The sequence below is a fragment of the Xiphias gladius genome, chromosome 6 (assembly GCF_016859285.1).
Source record: "Xiphias gladius isolate SHS-SW01 ecotype Sanya breed wild chromosome 6, ASM1685928v1, whole genome shotgun sequence".
Taxonomy (NCBI): domain Eukaryota; kingdom Metazoa; phylum Chordata; class Actinopteri; order Istiophoriformes; family Xiphiidae; genus Xiphias; species Xiphias gladius.
The window spans coordinates 21,133,826-21,158,523 of NC_053405.1; the positions used below are offsets into that span (position 1 = coordinate 21,133,826).

Below are 24,698 nucleotides of genomic sequence, written 5' to 3' on the forward strand. Positions count from 1 at the left end.
AGAATGTTGCGCTGTTGATTTTGGCAAACCAGCTGCCTTTTATATCTCTCTGATAGGTTTTTGATTTTTTTTTATCTTCTTCAGTTGCACAGTCACCTATTTACTCCTCGTATTGGCAGACAACTCCACCTCATTTTAAATGGCAACTCAATCACTCAATCACTCAATCATCTCTGAGCCATATGTGAGCTGTTTTGTGCATGAACTACGCTGAAACGACACACAGCTGACCAAGAAACATTTAGTAGCCAAGTGTTCAATTGCTTTTGAACCCCTAAAATTTGGGCACTACATATTAAATGGGTTGTGTCTCCCACACAGTTCTTTCTATATTGTTGTAAACCTACTCATATTAAATTTGAAACTTGACACTTGGCACTAATGTAGTATCCATAATTTTATTTCAAATTGAATATGCAGAAGCTCAGAGCCTGAAGAACAAAAAAATGTGTAGCTGTCCAAATTCTTGCGCACTGGACTGTTTACAGTATACATTCTAATTTTCACTTACATATTGTAACAATTAAGTTCAGTTTAGTAGGAGTTCATTTTGTTTAACACATCTTGTATCCTTCTTAATCTATATAAATGATATTTAGCTCAGAGTCCCACATGGTTTTATGTATAGCTCCCTCTGGTTTCCTCTAAGGCTTTGTTAAAGGTGAGGATGACCTGAGGCCTACACTTTTTAAATGTATCGGCAGTAGAAGTAGTTTTAATTGTGCCCTTTCATAAAAATCTTTTCTTAAATAAAGCTTGATTAATAGATCTGAAGATAGTAGTGCAGTACAACACCACCTTTAACTATGACCTCAGTGATAAAAATATAGTTGAATTTACACATGTCTGACAGTGTCACCAAAAACACTGAATATGAGCTTTTCTAAAGATAGATGTCATGGCAGGGCCGTGATTCTGGATTACATTAGATTGTACAGGTGTGCATAATAAAGTGGCCACTGAGTGTATGTTTCCGACTACCTCTGGATGTGATTGTTATTCTAGTGGAATAGTTCTTCGAGCCAAATCCTTGTGGTTGCTCCCACAAAGAGCGGAGGTGTCAACACCTCAGCTAGCTGTATAACCAATAAAGAATCAATTCCCTGGAGCTGAAGTCTGTGACTTAACTGAATGAGACAGTAAATAAAACTGCTCATGCTTTCATGCCTTTTTGAAATGCATACATTTCCATCCACATTGTTATTATCTGAAACAGATTAACAATAACGTAGAGAGACTTCTCGGCATTTCTCCTGTACTTTTCAAAAATGTGCGTGACATTCAGTCACCTGGGGAGAATATGATAATGCTATCAACATGACATTTAATACTCCAGGCACGGAGTCATAATATACATCAAGCTTCCTTTCAAAACACCCTTGCAACCAGCAGTGTCAGTCACAGAAATTTAATTCTCAACACACTTGGATCTTCACATATATCACACACGTGGCTCAAGCATGGGAAATTTCAAAGGTTATGTGTAAGGAGAACTGACAGGCTAACAAATGGCGTGGAGGAGGGGAAGATGGGACATAACATCTCTTTAAGAAAATGTCATTTCTGAAGATGTGGGGTGGCACATGTGTGGATCCGTGTGGATCCGTGTGTCTGTGTCTGTGTCTGTGTCTGTGTCTGTGTGTGTGTGTGTGTGTGTGTGTGTGTGTGTGTGTGTGTGTGTGTGTGTGTGTGTGTTTTGAGAGAGACAGAGACGGAGGAATCTAAACCACCTACTTAAATTCTAAATTGACAAGTATATTTGCGCAGATTTTTGTCTTAGTTAAGGAAGTATGTCTAAAGAAGTGATTGACCTCTCTAAAATTGCCCCCTCCTTCTTTGGTAAAGTGGTTTACATCTTTTTTCCTGCCTATTGCACCTGCGTAGCTCCGCAGTGGCATAAATCCCTCCCAAGAAAGTAGAGTGTACACAGCTCTATCTGTGAGCCTATCCCCCTGCAAGCATCTGAGTCTTGATACTTATTCTCCAATGAGATCATTAGAGGAGGAAGAGCTGGAGGCGGCCATATGGACACGACTGCTGCTCAGCTCAGTCCATTATTTGAATAAAGATCCAGTATAAACCCACCAGTAGCCTCTTTCCATATGGTGGCACAAGCACAAGCACAAATGTAGGATGCATGACAGTGACTCAAATGCCATATATAACAAAGTGACAGTTACATTTGGAACATGCCCATAGCCAAATTATTTATTATTGGCAAAAATTTTTGTTTAATATTGAAGACAAAAGAAATACAGGACGTTTGTTGTACCGATAGGAGTCACATTGACTTGAAGGATTGAATATTTCTCTTGTTAAAAAGATGGCACCAAAGAGGAAGATATAACAGCTGAATAACAATGACGTGCAGTACTGATGCAAGCAAGCACAGTCACCTTTATTAGAAGTGTCATGAATAAAAAGATGTAACTGGCTGAAAAAAAAAAAAAGCAAAAAGGTTGCACATTTGCCCTGAAACTGGTGTTTTGACATGAACACTCTGTTCACAACATCATGTTTCTCCTCTGTTTCTTATTCAGTCATTAGCCCATAACTATGTTTACAGATCAGAGGATTTTTTTTGCTTAATTCATACATAAACGGCTTTGAGCAGATGTTCAAACATTCAAATTCATACGGATTCATACGGATGCATATAACATCTGACATTATACATTACTGTAACGGCATGATCACCAATTCTTCAACAAAGGCATTACCATAATGGAGGTACTAAAACAGCAGCTTGGCCACTCCTTTGTTTCATTTGACTCCGGAAGACAAGAGAAAGATCAACATGAAAAAGAAGCAAATTCATATGGCCTCAGGCATGCTTTGCCATGCTAAAATATGCATAAGAAGCTGTGATTATTATGCCTGCCTCTTTCTATGGAAACTAATGCAGCTCAGCATGCTGTAGTTCCGTGACTTTGACCAAATAACAAAATGCCTTTATTAGGGAAAAGGTAAAGGGCTAAGTATATTCCTGTCTCATAAAACATAAAAAATTCTGTATTTTTATTAGGTCATTTAAGGTATAGTACATAGAATTGTTGCGATTCTTATCATGCTTGAACCAGCAACTTTTCATCAATCTATTTAAACGTAACAAATTTTTATGGCTGACAGTGTGGCCTGTTAGTTAACTTATGTAGAGTAGACATGTAAGAGATTTACGATGCTGAATGTAGTAGCAGGAAATGCTGGAGGTCAGAAAAAGCAAAATGTGCGATGCAAGAGAAATGGAAAAAGAGGGTAAGGGGTGAAATGAGATGCACAAGGTAATTACAGAGTCTGAAGTGAATAGATGAATAGAGCCAACTGCCTCCCAATCCCAAATGAATGAGGGGCCCTACAGCTGGACAACAGGCCTTTGGGCTTAAATATATCCTCTCTTTTTCTGGCCCCTGATTGTACAAATTGTTCTCTGCACCAGTCTATCCACACATGCTGCCTTTTCAGATAAAGCCAAGCCAGGGGGGCCAGGCCGGCGTGCTGCGTTTGGAGGCTTGATTATGCCGAGTGGCAGACTGAGTGAGGTGTTTGGAGACGCTTCAGCAGACAGATCACTGCTGGGCCTCTACGGGCAATGTGTTTGCCATCCAGCAGCTGAGCGTCACAGACAGAACTGCTTCCTTGTTGACTGGCGACACTTAAAACGCCCCCCTGGATTGACCAAGCTCTCTGTGGGGAGAGGGAGAAGATATGGAGGGAAATGGGTGAAGAGAGTAATTGGGAGAAACAAAGGATAGAAAAAGAATGAAAGTAAATTATACATAGGAAAGAAAGATGCTAGGAAGGGATCAACATAGGAATATACTGCATTTAGTTGACGTTTGTGAGTCTAATGCACCCTTTATGATACCAGAAGCAGGTTCTTCTTTACTAGTTTTCATTTCATTTGTCTTACTGTGATACATAGGAGTCCAACTGTACTACATGTAGCCTTTTCAGAGCAGTGAGCAATGCTAAATACTGCCTGGTGTCGACTTCCTTAACCCAGCCATTATCCAGATTGTTTCTGTCACAAGTTTTCCCGCTACCTCATCAGAGTCACTGGCTTGTTTGTGCGTGAGTCTTCTGTAGTACTAAACAATGGAAGGCATCATCCGTCTGGCTCTGTGCGCTGGTGTTGCGATTTCTAGAAGTCACACAGTACACTGACTGCCAATAAAGATTAGCTGGCGAGGAGAGGCAGTTGGATAGATAAGGTGGGGATTGCTGCTACTGTGTGTGAGTCAATAATGGAGAATATATGTCGTGCCATTATGTATCTTACCGTGTCTCTGTAACCCATATGCTAATTAATGCTGATTTATTCCTCATTATGTTAATTTATAACAGGACTACAGGAGGGCTGTTGACTGACTGTAGAAAAAAGGGGGGGCTCCATTAAAAGTCATGATATCAGTGTTACTCTCTATCACTGTTTTCAGGACAGCAAAGTAAAACTTTACTTCATTGTTTAAAAAGAATGCTACTTATAGAAATGTTTGGCTATGATAATAATTATGTATCATAAAAAATTTGATAGTGCACTATTAAAGGGCCATCCTGGTAGTTTTGCATGATTTAGCCCATTAACTGCAACTCATGTATACTTCACATTACTGCTGTCCATTTTTTAAACCATAACTTTGATTTCCTACTTTACAGTCCATCACAGTGAACATTTAGTCACCCACGTTATTTTTTATTTTCTCTTTTTTTTGTCACAGTCTGGTTATTTTCACGTGGTAATTCATTTGGGAATATCTAGCCCATTTAAAAAAATGTTCTTAGTTGTACTTTTGAGGCTCTTGTGATATTCAAGATTTGATAGTAAGTTACCATAAGGTACTGCACCTATGAGCTGTGCTGTCAAACAAGAAATAAGAAAATGTGAAGGATGTTAAAAAAAAAAAAAGTTTATAAAAAATTAAAATTTCTTACACTAAAAAGTTACTGTGCAGTGCATTACTATCTTTCACAGTGTCTATTTTTGACACTACCAGTTGGGCCACCAAAGTTGGGAATTTTTAAGTTCTACACATAGGGGCTGTAAACCTGCATCAAAGTGGCCTCCCAAGTTGCATCGCAAAAAAATGTAAACATAACATTGACATGTAATCACCTTAAAACAAAGTTGAGTCCAATATTCACTCTACTTTTAGCTCAGTCTAGGTCCACACCAACTCCTGAGGTGAAAACATGTTAGTGACAGTGTTGAGACTGAACCAAAATAACAAAACATCGTAAAACCAAAACATTTAGCTGAAAGATGTTAATAGCTCCATAGTACTGAAGGAAACAGCAGAGTTGTGTCTTAATTTGTTGTGTGTTCGTCACTACAAGGCCTTTACGTTACAAATAGCTGTCCATTGTTAACATAAAATCTTTAATTGGAGCAGCTTTAAAGAAAAGTTTCTTTAAAAATGACAAACAGTTTGTATATTGTATGGCAAAACTGCATGAGACGGTGATGGTGTCCATTGTTCCATTCTGCATTCAATAAATGGAAAAATGGAGACCAGCCAAATGCAGGAAAATAGTGTAAAAATGGCATTTTTATGTGGCATTGAAGTTAATGGGCTTAAATATGCAAAACCATTGGTATGGTTCTTGTGAGTTGTTACTCTCTATCCCTTTGAGATACAGTTTGCATAACCAAATGCCAGAAAGTGCCTTCTGATCCTACATGTATTAAATCTGGAAATAGTTAGAAGATCTCATTTTGGGCAACAGGCTACACTTGCAAGACTAAAACCAGAGTATCATCTTGCTACTGTCTTATCACCAAGCTTTCCTGGATTCATAGCTCAAGAGATTGGCCAACATCCAGCCTCTAGCCCTCTGGACCATGACAGATACATTTACAGCTGTTTGTTTCGCTGAATTGTCCTCTTCACGGTTTATTGTAACAGTCATTACCTGTGCATCTCGGGGCTATGTAAGATGCACGGGTGTGAGGAGGTCCCATTCCCTTTTTTTGGCTGGAACTGCCACGGTCCAGTGCAAATTAGTGTACTATGTCATCAAACGACATTTTTCGAGCAGGTTTTAGCTACTCTCTGGTGAAAGTACTTGTTTAAAGTGGTTCCACAACAGTTTTCAACTATGTCTTCAATTTTATAAAATGAACATACACGGTCCAGCCATATACTAGGTTCTGACCTAGTCGTACTTGGGTGGCAGTTTGAGTGATTAGGCACCTTTTTAAACAGTAAGATGATAGCGTAGGCTTCAGAGGCACAGAGCAATGAAGAGACCGATGATAATTTGTTCTCAGGAGAGGAAACGGTCTCCAGTGTCAGTGCTGAGAGGTGTGAAACTGAGTCTGCAGCAATGAGCAGTGATGCATCATTTTTGAAATCTAGAAATATTTTACATGATCAACTTTGATGAGGGCAGAGGATATATCAACTCAACCCACAGTAAAGCAAAATAAGAAGAAAGTTTGCGCATTGTTGTCTAATCCTTGAGTTTCTTGCCCATTGACACAGAGTCTATTTCCAGGGAAAAACAACTGAATATATTGCAGTTATTTATGCACAGGGTGTGATTTTACTAAGATACTTTACTATTGAGTGTGTTCATTCTTGCTCTTGTAAAACAATAGTTTGAAAAGACAATCTTAACTCATTTTCATTTGGAGCTTTCAACCGCATCTCAAGGCCAATGTGAACTTTCGTCTTTTAACTTTGTCTATGCCAGCAGTGGGAATGTGTCGTGTTGGGTTGGTTGGTATATGTTGCTGATCACCTTACAGTTGTATTTTAGAAAATATGTGACTAATTTCACAATGTAACATATAATGTTAAGGAGTGTCACACCTGGACGGAAATGAGAGAGATTCCAATGTCTTACAAACATTGACTGTTATTAGCACTCATAGTGGCACACATTAGATCAGTTCTCCAGTAGTCATTTCTCTCAGACTATTACAATTAATTAACATGGTGACTGGTCAAAATGCACTGGATTTTTGATTTCATATGTACTTCTATAACTTTTTTAAGGATCCAAGAGTTTTTCTGTGATTCAACCAAACTGCATCCACACACGTTTGAAGGAATACAAGTTTGTTTAAAAATCATCAAACATCAATATGAGGTACAATGAATTAGATATAAACAAGATCAGTCCAATTTTACATGACATTAACTTCATAATTGTGTAACTGATTATTATTCCAAATAATATAAATGTATGTTTTATATTACTCCCTCCCTCACCCAGCAAAACCACCACTATCTCAGTGTGCAATTCAGCTGTTTAATACACCAACAAGACAATGGACCAGACTAAAACATGCTGTACCTTCTGATGACAAAAGTAGTAGCAAATCTCTCTTAAATTCAGGGCCTGTCCTGTCTCATGATTTTGTGCTGCCTGTCTTTCCTCTGCTGAAAGTCTTTCTCCTGCATCTTGCTGCACTAGAAAGAAAAGACTGTTAAAGTAATTTTCTAATGCACAAGCACAGCTTCCACACACAGCTGCGCATTTGTATAATGCGTTTGATATCATAACTGGGCTGAGTCAAGGACAGCTTGATAAGCAAACTTTGGCTATAGTCTTATAGGCAAGTCTGATCACTCGGCAGCCATCTTGGCAATGCCCCTGGGCAGTTATTACGGGTCAACAAGGTCAGGCCCTTATCTAAATGAACGGGGAGAAAGCCATAACTTCTCTTTCACCGGGACATAAAAACTGCATTTATAGAATCACTGGTCAAATCTGATAGAAACTGCTTAAAATTGTTGTTGACTTTGCCCCAAAATAATGTTTAAACTGCTTTTTTTCCACAGGTTATACTTCTACTATGCATGTGCAAGGTTTTGCTTACATCAGAACGACAACATGATTGGCTTGATATATTTCCCATTCAGCTGTTATAAGGCAGACAATTGGCTTTCGGGGGAAAGTGGCAGAATATGTGTCATAAAGCCGCCATCTTTGGCGTTACGGACTTTCTTTTATTCAATATGCTTTAAACCGTTGGCTCCAAACAAATCACCATGTCAAAGAAATTGTCAGTGAGGCTGCATTTTGTTAAAATGGATGACAAAAAGTCTAGTGTAAACTTTGTAAACAGCAGTTTGTATATCAAAGCTCAACGTCATTATAAGAGAGGAGCTCTTATTATGTCTCTGCTGTAGCTAGTCACCCATCAAAGATCCTATGATTATCCTCAATGCGCATGTGCAAATGTCCAAAAAATGCTGCTCTCCCCAACGCTTGACTAGCCCCAGCCTTTGTCCAAGGGACACGGCAATGACATACAATGACAGTGCCACTATGAACGCAATGACACGACAATGACAGAAATGATAGATGCAATGGCTGATAGTCAACCTAGCTTCCTGCTGCCGCAACAAGTGGGCTGTAAATTACAAGATGGATGCAATCAGCTAATATCAGATATTTTATGGGAAAGAATTCTGTTTTAAGATGTAAGGAGAGAAGTCAATTCCACTTCGGTATCATTCTAATTGATGTCTATTTGTAGCTTTAACTGGTCAAACACTGCTTATCTTGCTTGTCCTAACTGTAAACCACTGTTATACATGTATAGTTGGGTGAAATGTTCATAAATCAGCTTCCATACAAGCTTCCGGGTAGTTTAGAGATTGAAGAATGGAGATACAATTAATAACTTAATAACCTGCATAATCCCACTGATAAGTTAAGCATCAGTACTCTTGAATGATTTTATAAAGAAAACATCATAGCTAGCTACAGCTACGACACAAAGTAGGCTAGATGAAGAAAATGGATATACCTTACAACAACAATTGGTGTTTTTATCTGATACCTGCCATGGACATGGTAGTTTCAGGTCATATGCCCCCCTCATAAATGTAGATATGTGTTCCCAACTTTGAGAAATGTATAGTACACCATGTGAACTGAGCAGGCCTGAGACCTTTGACTTGTGTTTACTATGTTTTTTCGGTAGCTGGCAATAGCAAGAAATAGCAGAAATTAAGAGACTAAAGCAGAAATGGAACAACACACATCAAAAAAAATTAGCAGGCCTCATAATGGCCTGTGTCAGAGGAGTGATTTCACTCTGCATTCGTTTCTGAGGCTAAACAACACAGTGCTGGATTGCATTATTATGTTCACCCCTGTACATTTGTCCCTCCAAAAGCACATACTGGTATCATTAGTATAGGCTACTTTTGGTAGAATAATAGATATTAGTGCTTGATTTCACCATTATCTACTATTTTAAACCCTTTCAGCACACCCCTGCTTTGTAGTACTCTCTTACCCTGCATGAGAACATCATTAAACATCAGCCTAAACCTTCTCTGGTCCCTGCCTCTCCATCAGCTCAGTCAGAGATCCTCTGATTGGTCGTCTATTTATTATAGACCAAGCAAAGCCCAGCTAACAGCCCCTTGCCTCCTCCCCTCTCAGCTTCATTCATTATAGATCACCTGCCCCCACCTGCATGGCTTCATTACTCCCACATTTACAGCTTCTCTGGTCTGCTGACTCTTCTTTTTTTAACAGTGCTTCACAGCCCTCGCGGTGCTCAAACACCAGCATCACTCCACTCTTTGTCTGCCTCCCCTCCCTTCTTTCTATCCTTCACTCTATACCGCCATCCTGCCTTCTCACTTTTACCATTAGGTAATTTAACCCCTTCATGCAGGTTGTCCTTCTCAGTGAAGGCAAATTCCTGAGTGCAATTGGTTGATTGCGTTTTAGTGCTTGTGTCAGTCGTTTCTGGGTCAGTGAGTCTGGATTGCCACCAGTGGTGACCCCCACATACAACACACACATAACCCCTCTATTTGTCAGACACTCATACACACATATAGATGCTTCTAACATTAACCTCGCACTATTTGTCCTTATTCTCCTCCTCTGTTGAGTTGCTCAGTAATATTGCTCAACACGAGGCTTGGAAGGAATTGACAAAGCCATTAATTTAATAAAAGAACGCCTACAAGTATTGGCACATGAGCCTAGAAGTCATTTCTGCCTCATTTTTTTTGGACAAGTGGCCCTCGAGAGAGATTCAAATATTGCTCTTCTACATGTTACTTGATGTGAAGAAAAAGGCGTAACTATACTATGAGGGCAGTGCAGCATTCACACAATTTACAGCGCGCACATTTCAGGGTTTTAAGAAAGGCGCAACTCAACTGCGATGGAACTTTCTATACAGTCGGCCAGACATTATTGGAGCGGAGCAGCTAACTCCAGTAACAAATGAGACCTGCTCTCAAGGAAAATGCAAACTAAATTAATACATGCCAGGCAGTCAGCCCCTACCAACAGGCACATTTTGAATCGGCACTGCACTAGTGTTGAGAGTGAGAGTTTTCACGTCACTGCCGTCTTAACAGTGTAGTCATAAAATCATTCCTCTCCAGAGACTGAATATGCAAGACCTTTACTGTATATTAAAGGGGTACTCAGGACACTTCCAGCAGACCACAATTGCAAATTTAGGTGCAGGTGATCTGAAAAATTTAAAACCATGTTTGCCATCATTTTCACTGTAACTATTTGCGATTTGTGAATGTTATAATGAATCTATTATCTCTGAAGTCCCCTGATCGACTGGTTGATTGGTTGGACGATATGCTCTCGTTCGACCAAATTCTCATTGGTCAGACAATTGCCTGTGTTGCTTTCATAAGAAGAAAAGCACTACATCAATAGCCTTGCAGGCTTAATCCATTATTTTCAGCGGTTGGAGGGACAGACTACCTGTGAAAACAGGTGGGTGTTTTGAAAACACCCCCGTTTTCACAATTTTGAACTTGCCCAACCTAACGGAGACTACTGGGGCTAACTTATGTAATGTTTGAGGAATGTTAATGAATGTCTACTGAACATTAACTCAGTTGGCTCCAAACAAATTGACACCATGTCAAAGAAGTTGTCAGTGAGGCTGCATTTTGTTAAAATGGAGACAAAAAGTCTAGTGTAAACTTTGCAAACAGCAGTTTGTATATCACAGATCAACAACGAACATGCAATTTCATTTAAAAATGGGAGGGTAACTTGTCTGCATTAGGGATGCTCTGTCAATTTTTGTGTTTAAAGCTTGAGGCTTTGAGTGTATATTCCTCAAGTTCTTGTGCTAGGATCACCAGTTGATATAGTTTGGAAATCATGTCAATATCGGCAGGTCCATTCTAGTCGACTCTTATATTGTTGTTATCATTTCAGTGTAAAATTATTAGTAAAATTATTTAATATGCTGCAAATACTAGCTTTTTATGTTTATTTACAATTAATTTAGGCTAATAAAGCTACCAGGTATTGTGCACTCAGTGCACTGTGGCTGATTTAGTTAATCTAGAGATAACGTACAGATTTTTTTCCCCTGTGACCAGTTGATTGGTTGAACAGTCGGTACGATTTCAGTCAACCAAGATTTTCTGTGGTTAACTACAACCATACCTACATGCTGGGTAGTTTATTTTTTTTTTTAGCACAGGTTATGGTTAGACAAAGAAAAAAATTAATTTGAAAATAAATTATAATAAAATAGAATCCATTGCCTTGATCATTTCCTTGGCTATGGGACATCATTGTTGCCTGTGCCTTTGCATATAGATCCTGGTCACCACTGAACACAGCAGAACTACTCAGGTACCAGATGAATTCCCACAGTGAACAAGAGAGAGCACAAATCTTCTCCCACAGCACTTGACACAGCTGCCTCAGCTTCCATCTTCGTTGACTCTGGAGGCAGAAGCAGCTGTGTCAACTGTGGGGTCAACTGAAACACAGTCTGCAGAGACAGACAAAGCACAGGCTGCTATGACCATGGAACAACAGTCTGCAGTAAAAAACGAAGCACAGTCTGGGCTGAAGATGGAAGCAGAGGCAGCTGTGTCAAGTGCTGTGTCGACTGAAACACAGATTGCAGAGACAAATGACGCACAGTCTGCAATGACAATTGAAGGCAAGTCTGCTTTGAAAATGGAAGCACTGCCTGCAGTGGAAACCAACACACAGTCTGCGAAGACTAGATTGGTATCTAAAACCATGGCAGTGCCAAAGGTATTTGCTCCATACAGCTTGATCAAAAAATGTCCAAGCTTGTATATCTGCAAAAGTCCGGCCTGCAATAACAACAGTTTCCTGTCGGAAATACCAGTGTCGGCTCTGAGGTCAACATGGACATGACCAAACAGAGCGTCCTTCAAATACCTGAGGAAGAGCTACATTGGCTTATGGGGGAGAAGGAGGAAAAGATAATCGCGCTGGTAAAAGAAAAAACTGCCTTGACCAATGACCTAGAGAAGTTGAAACATCAAATAACTGAGGCAAATGAGGACAAAACTTTCCTTGTTATTGAGCTGTCCACACAGGGGAAGATAGATTGGGATGCTTCCCTAAAAATACGAAAACTAGAGGAAGCTCTGAAAGCTGAAACAGAGAAGAAGGAGGCCAACAGATGCCAAGCCAGACAGGTTTAGGAAACATCTAAAGTCAAAGTTGCGCTGGCCCAAGTCACAATGCCAGTGGGAGGAGGACATTTCCTGTCTCCTGGCTGAACAAATGCAGGCAGCCTCCATCTTAAAGGATGCGGTGATCCAGGTGCAGGAAGACCTGGACAAGGAAAGGCTCCAGTGGCATGAGGAAAAGTTCTGCCTCCTGGAGTCTCTCAAGATTGCCAAGCAGGCTCTGGATGACAAGGAAGAAGAGACAGCAAAATATAGGGATGGACTGGTGGGGAGATGAATGCATCTGCAAAATCCGATGAAGGAGGTTAAAAAAAAACCAAAGAAGTTTATAAGGAAACAATTCTTCCTTCTCTTTAGAAGAACTGGGGGGACCTAACCTTGCTCTGACCTCTCAACGTAATATCACCCCTTACACCCAACCATACCCCTAGGTTCTCTTTCCTCCTGCTTTTCCCCCTACCTTCAACCCCCCCCCCCCTCCTTTCTCTTTCTCTCTCTTTCTCTCTCAACCCAACTGGTCGAGGCAGACGGACGCCCACCCAGAGTCTGGTTCTGCTCGAGGTTTCTGCCTATCTAAATTGCTTGTTCATGGTGGGAATGTTGGCTAAATGAAATTGACTAAACTTGACTAACCCTACCCCTATCCCCTAACACTAACTTAAATAAAATAAATAAATAAACAAAACAACGGTCTTTCTGTAGCAAATTTCTAAGTTTCACACTGTTTAACATAATAGTCAAAATAAAAAAATCAAGTCAGTACTTAAAAAAGAAAAGTTATGTTGCAGTTGTTTTTACATTATTTTTCTGCTTTCCATCTTTTGTTGTGGTTGTGCAGGTTACATACAATAAAAATATAACTTGGTCACAGGCAGCTGTGATTACACTCAAGTCTGTGTACTCACTCTGTAAACAAATCCTAAAAACACTAAATAAAGAGCAGAGGGATCATCATCTTGATGACATCCTGAAAAAATATAATATCCTCAATTTTGATAACTTCTTATATTACTTTGACGCATGCCTGATGTTTAAAATTATTAATAATCACGCACCCCCTCATCTTAGAGGATGCATGGCCTACCCTGGAAGTGGCAGTGGGACTGGGCACCTACTGGGGGTGACTGGGTTCAGAAAGACAGCCTTTGGTCAATATGCTTTCTTGGTTAAAGTAGGGGGAGTGGAATTTAATACCTACAACATTAGAAACTCAGGGAGCTTTGCGATGTTCAAAACCAGTCTCAAGCTTTGGCTAAAGTCAACACAAATGTGTCACTGCCAATGATTGCCTTGTATTTATTGGATTTAACATATTGTTTTTATTCATCTTACACTGATGGACTTTTATGTATTGTGGTGTTTATGTAGTGTATGCGGTTCTGTGGTTGTTTTTTTTCTACCTGTCCAGGCACAACAGTTGCAAAGTAGCTACTATGTTGGCATGAAAATGTTTGGGCACTCCTGGTAAATATTTTTGTTACTGTGAATAGTTAAGTGAGTAGAAGATGAACTGATCTCCAAAAGGCATAAAAATGAAAGATGAAACATTATTTTCAACATTTTCAGCAAGATTAGTGTATTATTTTTGTTTTGTACAGTTTTTGAGTGGAAAAAAAGGAAAGGAGCCCATACAAAAGTTTGGGAACCCCAAGAGATATGAGCTCTCAGATAACCATTACCAAGGTCTCAGACCTTAATTAGCTTGTCAGGGCTATGGCTTGTTCATGGTCATTGCTAGGAAAGTCCAAGTGATGCAAATTTCAAAGCTTTATAAATACTCTGACTCCCCAAACCTTGTCCCAACAATCAGCAGCCATGGGCTCCTCTAAGCAGCTGCCTACCACTCTGAAAATTAAAAAAAATTATGCCCACAAAGCTGGACAAGGCTGTAAGAAGCAAGCAAAGTGTTTTCAGGTAGCCATTTCCTCAATTTGTAATGTAATTATAAATGGCAGCTAACAGGAATGGTGGAGGTCAAGTTGAGGTCTGGAAGACCAAGAATACTTTCATAGAGAACTGCTCATAGGATTGCTATAAAGGGAACTAAAAACCCCGTTTGACAGCAAAAGACCTTCAAGAAGATTTAGCAGACTCTGGAGTGGTGGTACATTGCTCTACAGTGCAGCAACACCTGTACAAATATGACCTTCATGGAAGAGTCATCAGAAGAAAACATTTCCTGCATTCTCACCACAAAATTCAGCGTCAGAAGTTTGCAAAAGGGACATCTAAACAAAACTTGGGAAACAAGTCCTGTGGACTGATGAAGTTAAAATATAATTTTCTGGCCACAATGAGCGAAGGTGTGTTTGATAACATTGATGCACTTTGAATTTAATGAAAAGATCACCTCTCCAACGATTAAGCACAGGGGTTACTCGATTATCCTTTGGACTTGTGTTGCAGCCAGTGGCACAGGGAACATTTCTCTGGTAGAGGGAAGAACTGATTCAGTTAAATACCAGTAAATTCTGGGAGCAAACATCACACTGTATGTAAACAAGCTGAAGATGAAAAGAGGACGGCTTCTACAACAGGATAATGATACTAAACACACCTCAAAATCCACAATGGACTACCTAAAGAGGCACAAGCTAAAGGTTTTGCCATGGCCCTCAAAGTCCGCCGACCTAAACATAATTGAAAATCTGTGGATAAATCTCAAAAGAGCAGTGCATGCAAGACGGCCCAAGAATCTCACAGAACTAAAAGCCTTTTGCAGGAAGAACGGGAGAAACTAAACAAGAACTTAAAGACTCTTAGCTGGCTACAGAAAGCATTTACAAGCTGTCCTCCAACTTTGTTATTCTGAAATTGTAAAAGATCCACATAAAAAAGTAATTTTGCTTATAAATGTTAAAGAAGTTTGTGTCCTTTTACTTCATGCCTTTTGGAAATCAGGTCAACTTTTACTCACTTAACTTTTCACAGTAACAGAAATTTTAACCAGGGCTACCCAAACTTTTTCATGCCAACATAGCTAACTCTGGTGCAGTTATTTTTAATTGTACACTTTACCTGTAAAGTGCACAATTAAAAATAAATAAAATAATAAATGAAATATTTTTACCTAACCAATAATACAATAATAATACATTTGATAGGATTCAGCAGGATTTAGGTCAGGACTTAATACTAGCTTATTTAAAACAGTCCATCTTTTCCTTTTCAACCATTCTTTTGTGCTGCTGGATGTGGGCTTTGGGTCATTGTTCTGCTGAAAGACCCAAGACCTTCACCTCAAGCTTAGTTTTCTGACACTGGGTAAGATTGTAAAAATGCCTTGGTAATCCTTTGATACATTCAGTGTCTCCAGTGCCAGAGGCAGCAAAGCAGCCCCACAGCATGAGAGAACCTCCGCTATGTTTTACTGTAGGTAGGGTGTGCTGTAAGTATGTTTGATGTAAGTAGTATTGTACTTAATCACATTTAAAGTTGCAATTGTTACAAAGTAAAAACAGTAGTCACATGATGAAGTCATGATAAACAGTTTGAAAATGCAACGAATGAAAGGAGCCAAATCAGCAGCTGCAAAAGAGAAGGAGCTCCTGGTGCCGCTGGAGATCCAGCAGTGTGAATTTGTGCACAGAAATGTACAAATGTGAATTTAGTTTTTTGTGTACAAATATTTAGATACAACTGTAATTTTTCTTTTTTTTACATTTATAAATCTTATACAACACAGGTAAGTAATATTTGCACTTTTTTTCAATTAATACAATTTAAACCAACATTCATTTGAATTCTGTGTTTAAGTCTGAGCTATTTTAATGCTTGTTTTATTGATGTTGTTTGGTACTCAGCAAAAAAGCATCCAGACAAAATCACTAGTACAAACACAGGGATTTTGCCTCAAGCTTATTCTGCAATACGCAAATGGTTATAGCAATGCAAGGTTGTCATTGTGTTTTTTTTGTAAAGAAATAACAGTGTTTTTGTGAATTCTTGAGATGTCTGAATTTGTTGATGGAAAATGAATAAAACTATGTAGAATCCATTCAGTTAAGGCTTTTCACACTGTCTGCATACAAATACAATAATACCCACTTCAACCTCCCCCACCATTTATTTGGTTGTTTACACCACCTCGCTGTACATTAGTTTTAGTTTTCTGTGAATCTCTATCCTACCTTTCTAAAGATTAACATCAGTTCTTCAGGATAGTTATGTAACCGATTAAAATTTTCTCCAAATCCGTGACAATGAAAAAGCAAGGATTTTTCAGGATAATTGGGAGCAGCAGAGTGCCCAGGCTGGCTGCAACAAATTTTTTTGTATTCCGCTGCACAAATCTAAACTCAATGCAACGAATGTTTGGGGATAAATGTAACTGGGATTTTTAGCCACGGTAGTGCCGTGGCTCTAGGGATGACTGCCTATCTACCACTTTGGTCCAGACTGAAATACCTCAACAACAACTGAATGGATTGTCCTTGAAATTTTCTACAGAAATTTGTGGTCCCCTTAGGGTGAATCATACTATGGTGATCCCCTGCCTTATATTCTACCGCCACCATGACATTGACATTTTGGGTCCTTACCGAAATGTCTCCAAACCTGCTGAATGGATCACTTTTGTTCATGGTCTCATCTCACTTATACAGTGACTGTCTCAACATCTACTGGATGAGTTGGCACAAAATTTGGTACAAACAGTCATTGTCCTCAGGAGATGATTATGATCACTCAGCGTCTCCTGTTGTGTCACCATGAGGTTAACATTTGTGCTAATGAGTTCAATGTCTCGAAAACTTTCGGTCTGAATTGCCATGGCATGCCATAGCTAACCCAAAGAGGTTTGTGTTCCCCAGATGATGTATCCTAGTGACTTGGTTGACCAATTAACCTTTCATTTAACACCAATCATTTTTACTTGTCCAAAACTTGTGTTTATTGACAGATTCCTTCAAATCTAATGTGATACTCATCAGTCTCAGCTGCACTTTGTGTTAGTGGCAATAGACAGCAAATACAAGCATGTTTGCAAGCTAAACTAAAAGGTTGTGCATGATAAAGATTACATCTACTGAACACGAGCATGTTGATCATGGTGAACATGTTACTCTGCGGATGTTAGCATATAACTCAAAGCACTGTTGTAGCCCCACAGCTGCTAGCATGACTACAGACTCTTAATGTTGTTAAAGCTACAGTATGTAAGTTTTTCTAATATGTTTTGATGTGGAGAGGTGTTGTCAGAGGCTTCTGTGACTCAGACTCCTTGATGGGCCTGGCAGCAGTGAAGAGATATTGCCTTCTAAAGTTTTTAAGTGAGCCTCGCCCTTCTAACCAATCAGAAAAGGCCAAAGTCAGGGGTGGGAGCTCACGGCTGTCAATCAATACGTGAACACGCTTATGGTCTACTACTCCTCTCGCACCAAGGCCTCAAGCTGGTATTAGCTGCTGGAAGACGTCGCTATGGCTCACAGGCTAGCAAGGTCCAAATTCCTGCATTAGCTGAGAGAGTGGAGCGTCATGGAGCTTCAGGGAGGGGTGGGAGGAGTGGAGTGGTTTGTGTTTGAGTCTAGCTAGCTTGATGTCCAGAAGTTAAATGGTACATGGACTGCACTTATATAGCGCTTTTCTAGTCTTATCGACCACTCAAAGCGCTTTACACTACTGCCACATTAACCCATTCACACACACATTCATACAGTGCTCTTTTTTTATACATACGGCGCTTTCTACACACACACTCACATACCGATAATACATTGGAAGCAAGTTGGGATTCACTATCTTGACCAAGGACACTTCGACATGTGGACTGGAGGAGCCAGGAATCGAACCAGCGACCTTAGTGGACGACCCGCTCTACCTCCTGAGTCACAGCCACCCTGTTGCATATTGTAGCTTTTAAATGAAATTGAAAAAGTGCAAAAAGAGGTATACAGTATTTAAACTCTTTGATTCTTAGCCAAATTGAATCATTGATGCATTCAATTATTGTTTCAAAGCTCACCAATTGGGTTGTCTTGCGCTCGGGGTCAGAGTTTAAACACACATTTGCTGTGCTTGATTGAGGCTACAGAGAGGAAAGATCATTTGAGATTAGAAAACAAATATGAATATAAAGATGGAGCAGAGGAAGTCTGACAGGGTGTCTGCATGTCTGCCGACCTTTAATTAATTTCCACTCCACACAGGCGACAGCCAGTTTGTTTACTTATCTACCAAATATATCTTATGTTCATTCTAAATGAATTGCACAGCTTTGTTGCACCTTGTCTTGATGACTTTGTGATGACACATACTTTCAAGATGCTCCCTCACATACTGTATGGTAAAATATTTTCATTGAGTTTCTAGGGATGTGAAATGCTGCATTGTTTTCGTTAAAGATGATTTGGGCTTTATGTCTGTTATGCCTCCAGAACTGAGTCTTTGTATAAACAAAAGCACACCCCCTGTCTCAAATGAGGAGGCAGGAGGAAACTTTATTCCAAAATCCTATCAGGGACAGACACCTTTCTCTGCTCTGCCTAATTATTCCGCAGGGTTTCAGGGGTGGCTGGACAGTTTTTTAAGAAGCAAATTCTTCAGGGATTAATTTCTCTCTTGCTTTGCATAATTAAGGTATTAACAAAATGTAATAAACTCTAGCCAGAGGATGCTTCCAAGGAGGGCATTGTTTGTAGCTCCAGCCACCACTCCAAATATGTATTTAATCTAAGAATAATGTAGTGGCTCACAAGATAAACACATTTACCCAGAGCTATAAAGCCCAGGGATCGATATAAGCGGTTTCTTTGTTTACTCTCTTGTTTGTAGTTTGATTGCATTCTGGGAAGTGGAGAAGTAAAAAAAGCAGAGAGACAAAGCATAAGAAAGAACCAGAGAGTAAGAAAGCATTGTCTCAGAAGTCTTCATTGTCATCTCAACCATCATCATCAAAAGGTGTTGCCGTTTTGAAGTGTGTCTGTATAAAGTGATCTGATTGGCACAAGCTCAGGGTTTGTGGCACTGGAGTCCTTTTGGTGTCAAACCCACTGGAGAGTCCGTCTGGCTTTAGATATTCTTTACTGCTGAGGACAGTCTCAAACGCTCAGCCAAAATTAGTTTGAGTGTATCTCTCATATGTGCTGCTTTGAACAGTAAGAGGGCTTCAGCTGTCCCCACTGCACAGCAATTATGTCATCAATGAATTGTCTGAAAATATAGAAAAAGGGTTGAGTCGCATCTTTAAAATCTTTTCCCAACAGTTATCATCAAAGTTGCGTCTCAGGAAAAGAAAGACATGTCTTGTGTTTTTTCATCTAATCTTAAATCTATCAGACCACTCTACTGTATATGTCTGCTAAATGATTTTGTACTGGGTGTCAGGGTGTGGTTGGTTAACAGTACTTTGTGTGTGTGTGTGTGTGTGTGTGTGTGTTTGTGTTTTTGTTTGTGTTTGTGCGCGTGAGCGTGAGCCGACAGTTGCTTAAAAGGCTGATTATTTAAGGAGTTAGCTTACTTTGATGCACAGAAACAAGGCTTATGAGCTGTATACACTGCTTTGTACAGTGCAATCCAGTTATGTTATACTTTTTTATCCTGATCTGAATTTTGAAAATTAGATTGCAAATGTCCCTAAACTGTCTATTATCTTAAAAGGAAAAAGAAATATTGAGTTCAGGCATTTGTCTCATGGTCACGGTTACTGAATAACTTTTGCATGCTTTTAACTCTACCAAGCTCAACTAATGGTCTTTTCCGCTCTAACAAAGCTTTGAATAAACTTCAGACCTTATGAAATGCAGCGTTACGAGTGCTGACTACGGCCAGAAGAAGAAAATACATTACACCTGTTTTAAAATCCCTTCTATTTGTGGTTATTTTTATAATATACTGTAAGATACTGCTCATTTTTTTTAAATCCCTCAGGGGACTAGCACTTCAAAACATTACACTTATGCTCATAAGATAAGTCTCAGTATAGATTTCTCCATTGTTTAGCCTTTTAGTGGTTCCCTGGGCCATGACTAATACCTGTGTTGAAGCAGGATTTTTTTGGTCCTCACCTCTAAAACAGCCACAAAGAGGAACCGAGAGCATCAGAACCTGCTGACAGCTTCACGCACAGTTTCCAGGTACAATTTCTACTTTACTTCCAGGTACACTTTTTACTCTTGCTATGCTTTTACAAATAAATAGGGGATACCTTACAGTACCATGGACCAAGTCAAGAAGAAATTTAGACTTGATGGTGATGCTAGAGGAAAGGTCAGAGAGATCACCAAAATCATTAGGAATCATCTTCCCGGGGACCTCTTAGCTACACTCTGCAGTTCTCTTTAATTGTTATATGTAGTATATGTAGTAGTAGTAGTATATGAGATGCAGAATTTAACCAAAAGTAAAAATATGTTTGTGTGCTGTGTGTCAGGTTCCAGTACACTACCATGAGGTATATTATGGACAGGCAGATTTAATGGTCTCCCAAAAGAGAAGAAACTTTGTTTTGTGATTTAGACAAGATTGAAGACAAAGTCCATTTAATGTTTTATTGTTCATTATACAATGATTTAGTGGCTAAACGTTTTACTGAAATGTCTTTCATTTCTGACTAATTCGGTGATGATTCACATTTTGTGTCGAAACGTAATTGTAGAGAGGACAGAGTTCTTTGTTTACGTAAAATGTTATATGTAAGAAGTCATGTTCTTGTATGACATGTTTCGCCACTGTAACAATATTTTTGGTGACTCATAAATCCACATGTGAGCGGGGCACATGTACAAAAATAACAGGCTAACTAATTTTAGAATTTACTGTGCTACAGACACAACAGATGCAAAATGTGGAAAAATTTTGTTTGCCTCAGGTTTGCTCACAGAAGATGTGATTTTCGAAGTTTCCTTAATCGCACATGGCTTTGTTGCGTTGTGGTGGGTGAGCTTTATACAGTCTATACAAATTCCGAAGAGAGAAACACACACACAAAGGTGAAGACTGATACTCGGTGGCTTGATTCATCTGTGGTGGATTCGGGTCGACACGTTTTCCGCGTTTGTGCGACTGCCCCATCGGTGCTTAAGCGCTTCAGCACCACGGCCAGCTCCATGAGTCTTGACAACCTTCAATAATGCACCAACTTTTTTTTTTTTTTTTTTTTTCTTCTTCAGTGACTTTCATTACAACATCCCCACTCAAGTTATAAAAAGCATACTGCTGGCATAAGGAGAAAAAACAAACAAACAAACAGCCTATTAAAAAAAAAAAAAAAAAAAAGTTGTTAAAGCAACAAAACAAAAAACAAACAAAAAAAAAAAAACGCAAGCAGCCCCAGCTATGCTTAAATTATACTAGTCTGCTGAACAAAGCGTTAACCTCCCTGCACGCGGCATGGAGTCTCGTGGGGGATCATTATTCTTTATGCGCAACAAAGCGGTGGGTCGCTTACACGGCCTTATACTAGCACCACTTTCGCAAGCTCTTTCAAATGGCTGCGGGCATCGCTCTCCAACTGCGCATTTAGCAAGGACCATAATAATGATCTTTTATGTTAACTGCAAAGACTACAATCCCGAGAAGGCAAGCGCGATTCGCTGTGTGTTTTAGGGCAAATTCTCAATCAGGTGAAAAATGTTCCATCGACCTTTGCTGCAAAAGGCCTGCCAACTAAATCCTAGGCAATTTGCGCCCCGGGATAATCTAATTGGAGAGCCTAAGCTAGCCCACCGCGAGAAAATCTCAGGTCGAGGTCACTGCAAGGCTGCCAAACAAGGTAATTCTATCCCTGCGATTATTAATTACAGCGCCCAGACAAAGGCTAAACGGGATTACAGGGCCTACAGTGGGGCAGAGATGCTAAATCACGTCTTTCCAACCAAACCCTCTTCCCTCCCTCCCTGCGTGTCTCAGAAAGGACATCAGGGGATCAAGGCTAATAGCTGTGTGGGTGTTGTGTGTCCCACATCAGATCATCTATCACAGCGAACAAACACTAACACATAAGGGGGGATTTCAGTCAGGAGGCGCCCATAATTTTGGCCCCATTACCCAGATCTAAATTAAGTTTTGGTGTGAGATAGTGTTAGATGCAGGAACTTCTGGTCTTTGCCTCAGCCTCGGTGAGACCGTACCCCCCCCCCGGCCCGCATCCCTCTCTCCTGCTATTTGAATAGAGAGCCTGCAGAGCACTCTTTTGTTCAGTAGCGCTCAGCTGCTGGAGAGGTGAGCACCACTCTGGCTGGCGCTCATCCAATCATCGCGGCCGCTGCCTCGGCTCGTCTCCGGAAGACGCGCGGACACCGCTCGAGACAGAGATCCCGCTGCACCCAAAGGCGACACAGCCCCCCTCGGTCTGTGCCTCTCTAAGCGACACCCACAACTGCTTCGTTTTCATCCCCACACTTGCCGGGGCTTTTACGCGTCGTTGGATGGTTCCGCTCCCCGTCCGTGGCGCTCCCACTTGCACAGTATCAGACCGACGCTCCTGTAAGGCTGCAGCATCGCGCTACATTCCTGTGAACGGACCTCACTTCATCCGAAAGGTGAAGGCGAGTTGTTTTTAGATGTTTTGGTTTGGCATTGCACTGCTAGAATTAGCAGATATAGTCAATTTACCGTTGTTTTTACTCAGACATACTAGAAGAATAAAGGGTGTTACACAGATTTTGTTCACTACAGTCGGTAATGAATTGGAGATGAGGATTTCAGTATTGTTCAATGACAAAGATACGTGGCTATGATGAGAATTACATTGTAAAAGCATCATTCATTGGTTAAAAAAAATCCCTTTAGACTGCTTTGGTTAATGCTTATGTAGCTGATTTTCAGTAAAATGAACTGTTTTGCTGTGTTGGAAATGTATTTTAGTATATCCACTTTATCTACTGTTGTCTTACCTTACTGTAGTGCTTTTGTCATTTTTCTGCCTATTTGCATGATGTCATGATAGTCCAATTATGCTGCATCTGTAAACAAGTAATAAATGGAGCACCGTAAATTCCCGTTTTTGCATTCCCCTTTTGGAGGCTACTTATGTTAAACAACTTAAAAATATATTCAACACACTGTAGGATTTGAATTTGTACAACCAGTTGTGAAAACCCCTTCTCCTCCCCCAGTAAGCCTTCAGGTGATGCAGATAGGGACAGAGGGAGCTATTGGATCGGGTGAAAGTCGATGGGCAGCGCAGCCAGGGCTGTCAGCACTGTCAGCAAACCAACGAGGGGAGACCCAAGACATAATCTTGGATGGCACTTGCATTCCGCCAAATGGGTCTCTCAGTTATTTTGGTGGAGGAAACTTGGCTGTCGCCCAGCAGCACCTCTAGGCTACAAAGTGATCAAAGTGGAGGAGGTCCGAGCACTGCTGGGTTGCCACAGTCGTGTACTGCAACATAGCTGCTATCTCTCAGAGAGGGATGTTGTTGAGGGTGTAAAAGAAAGGAAATTTAAAAAAAACAGTGTTAGACTTTTTTTTTCTGTTTGTTTTAATTTTATGAGTATATGGCAGTGTCTCAGATAGAGAATGGCAGTGAGAGTAGGAGCAGAGTTGCTCATGACCCCTTGGGAAATTAAGCAGCGATTCAACCAAGCAGTTTGTGAAATGGTTACAAGTCTCTCCATTTCTTGCTCTTGCTCTCTGTTAGCCTCTTATTCTGTCTTTCTTGCTCTCACTTTATGTCTCTCGTGTTTGCACTTGCATGGGCGCAACAAACATACAGCCACTCGGACAGTTTACCTACAGTGTCTACAAGCAGTCCTTGGCAGAACTGATCCCTCAGTCCTTTTCTCTAATATTTTATCCCTCCCAACCGCCCGTTGTCACACATGTGTGATCTTGTATTTGGCAGAGAGATCCTTAATGTGCAAGGCTAAGCCAGTACCTGCAGACAGACTGGCTGATGGATCAGGAGCTACAGTTTCCCAGCTGATGCAGAGCGACACCACAGATATCAGAAAACACCCAGCTTCATTTTCATTCTCTGACTGACGATAGATAAAATGTTCCCTTCTCACTGGTTGAGCAGCCATGTGTAGGCCTTTGTGTGTATGACCCTATGCCAGTCTGTTGGTCAGCCCTGTTGCCAGTTCCTGAATTATGTCAGTGAACTATGGGAACCATCCGTTCCAGCAGTGCTAATAGGATCTGGCTCCACATTTAACTGCTCTTTAAGTCCTTTTGCTGCCTTTTGCTTCTTTCTGCCTCTTGCACTGTCATGCATATTGTAGAAGGTGTCTGTGTTTGTCTTTCTGTCTCTTTCTCTTGTTGTCTCGCTCTGTTTGGACTTTATCACTCTTGCACTGGATCACAGGCTCCGTTGTTAACGCCATTGTTCTCAGA

General features: G+C 40.3%; 1 long non-coding RNA gene across 1 annotated transcript in view; it reads left to right on the forward strand.

The window, feature by feature from the left end:
* The window catches only part of LOC120790515, a 32,725-nt gene extending 20,743 nt beyond the window's left edge, over positions 1–11,982 (forward strand). The window contains exon 3 of the long non-coding RNA XR_005707556.1: positions 11,566–11,982. This is a non-coding gene — a long non-coding RNA (uncharacterized LOC120790515). The remainder of the gene's footprint in view (positions 1–11,565) is intronic.
* Positions 11,983–24,698: the final 12,716 nt, after the last annotated feature.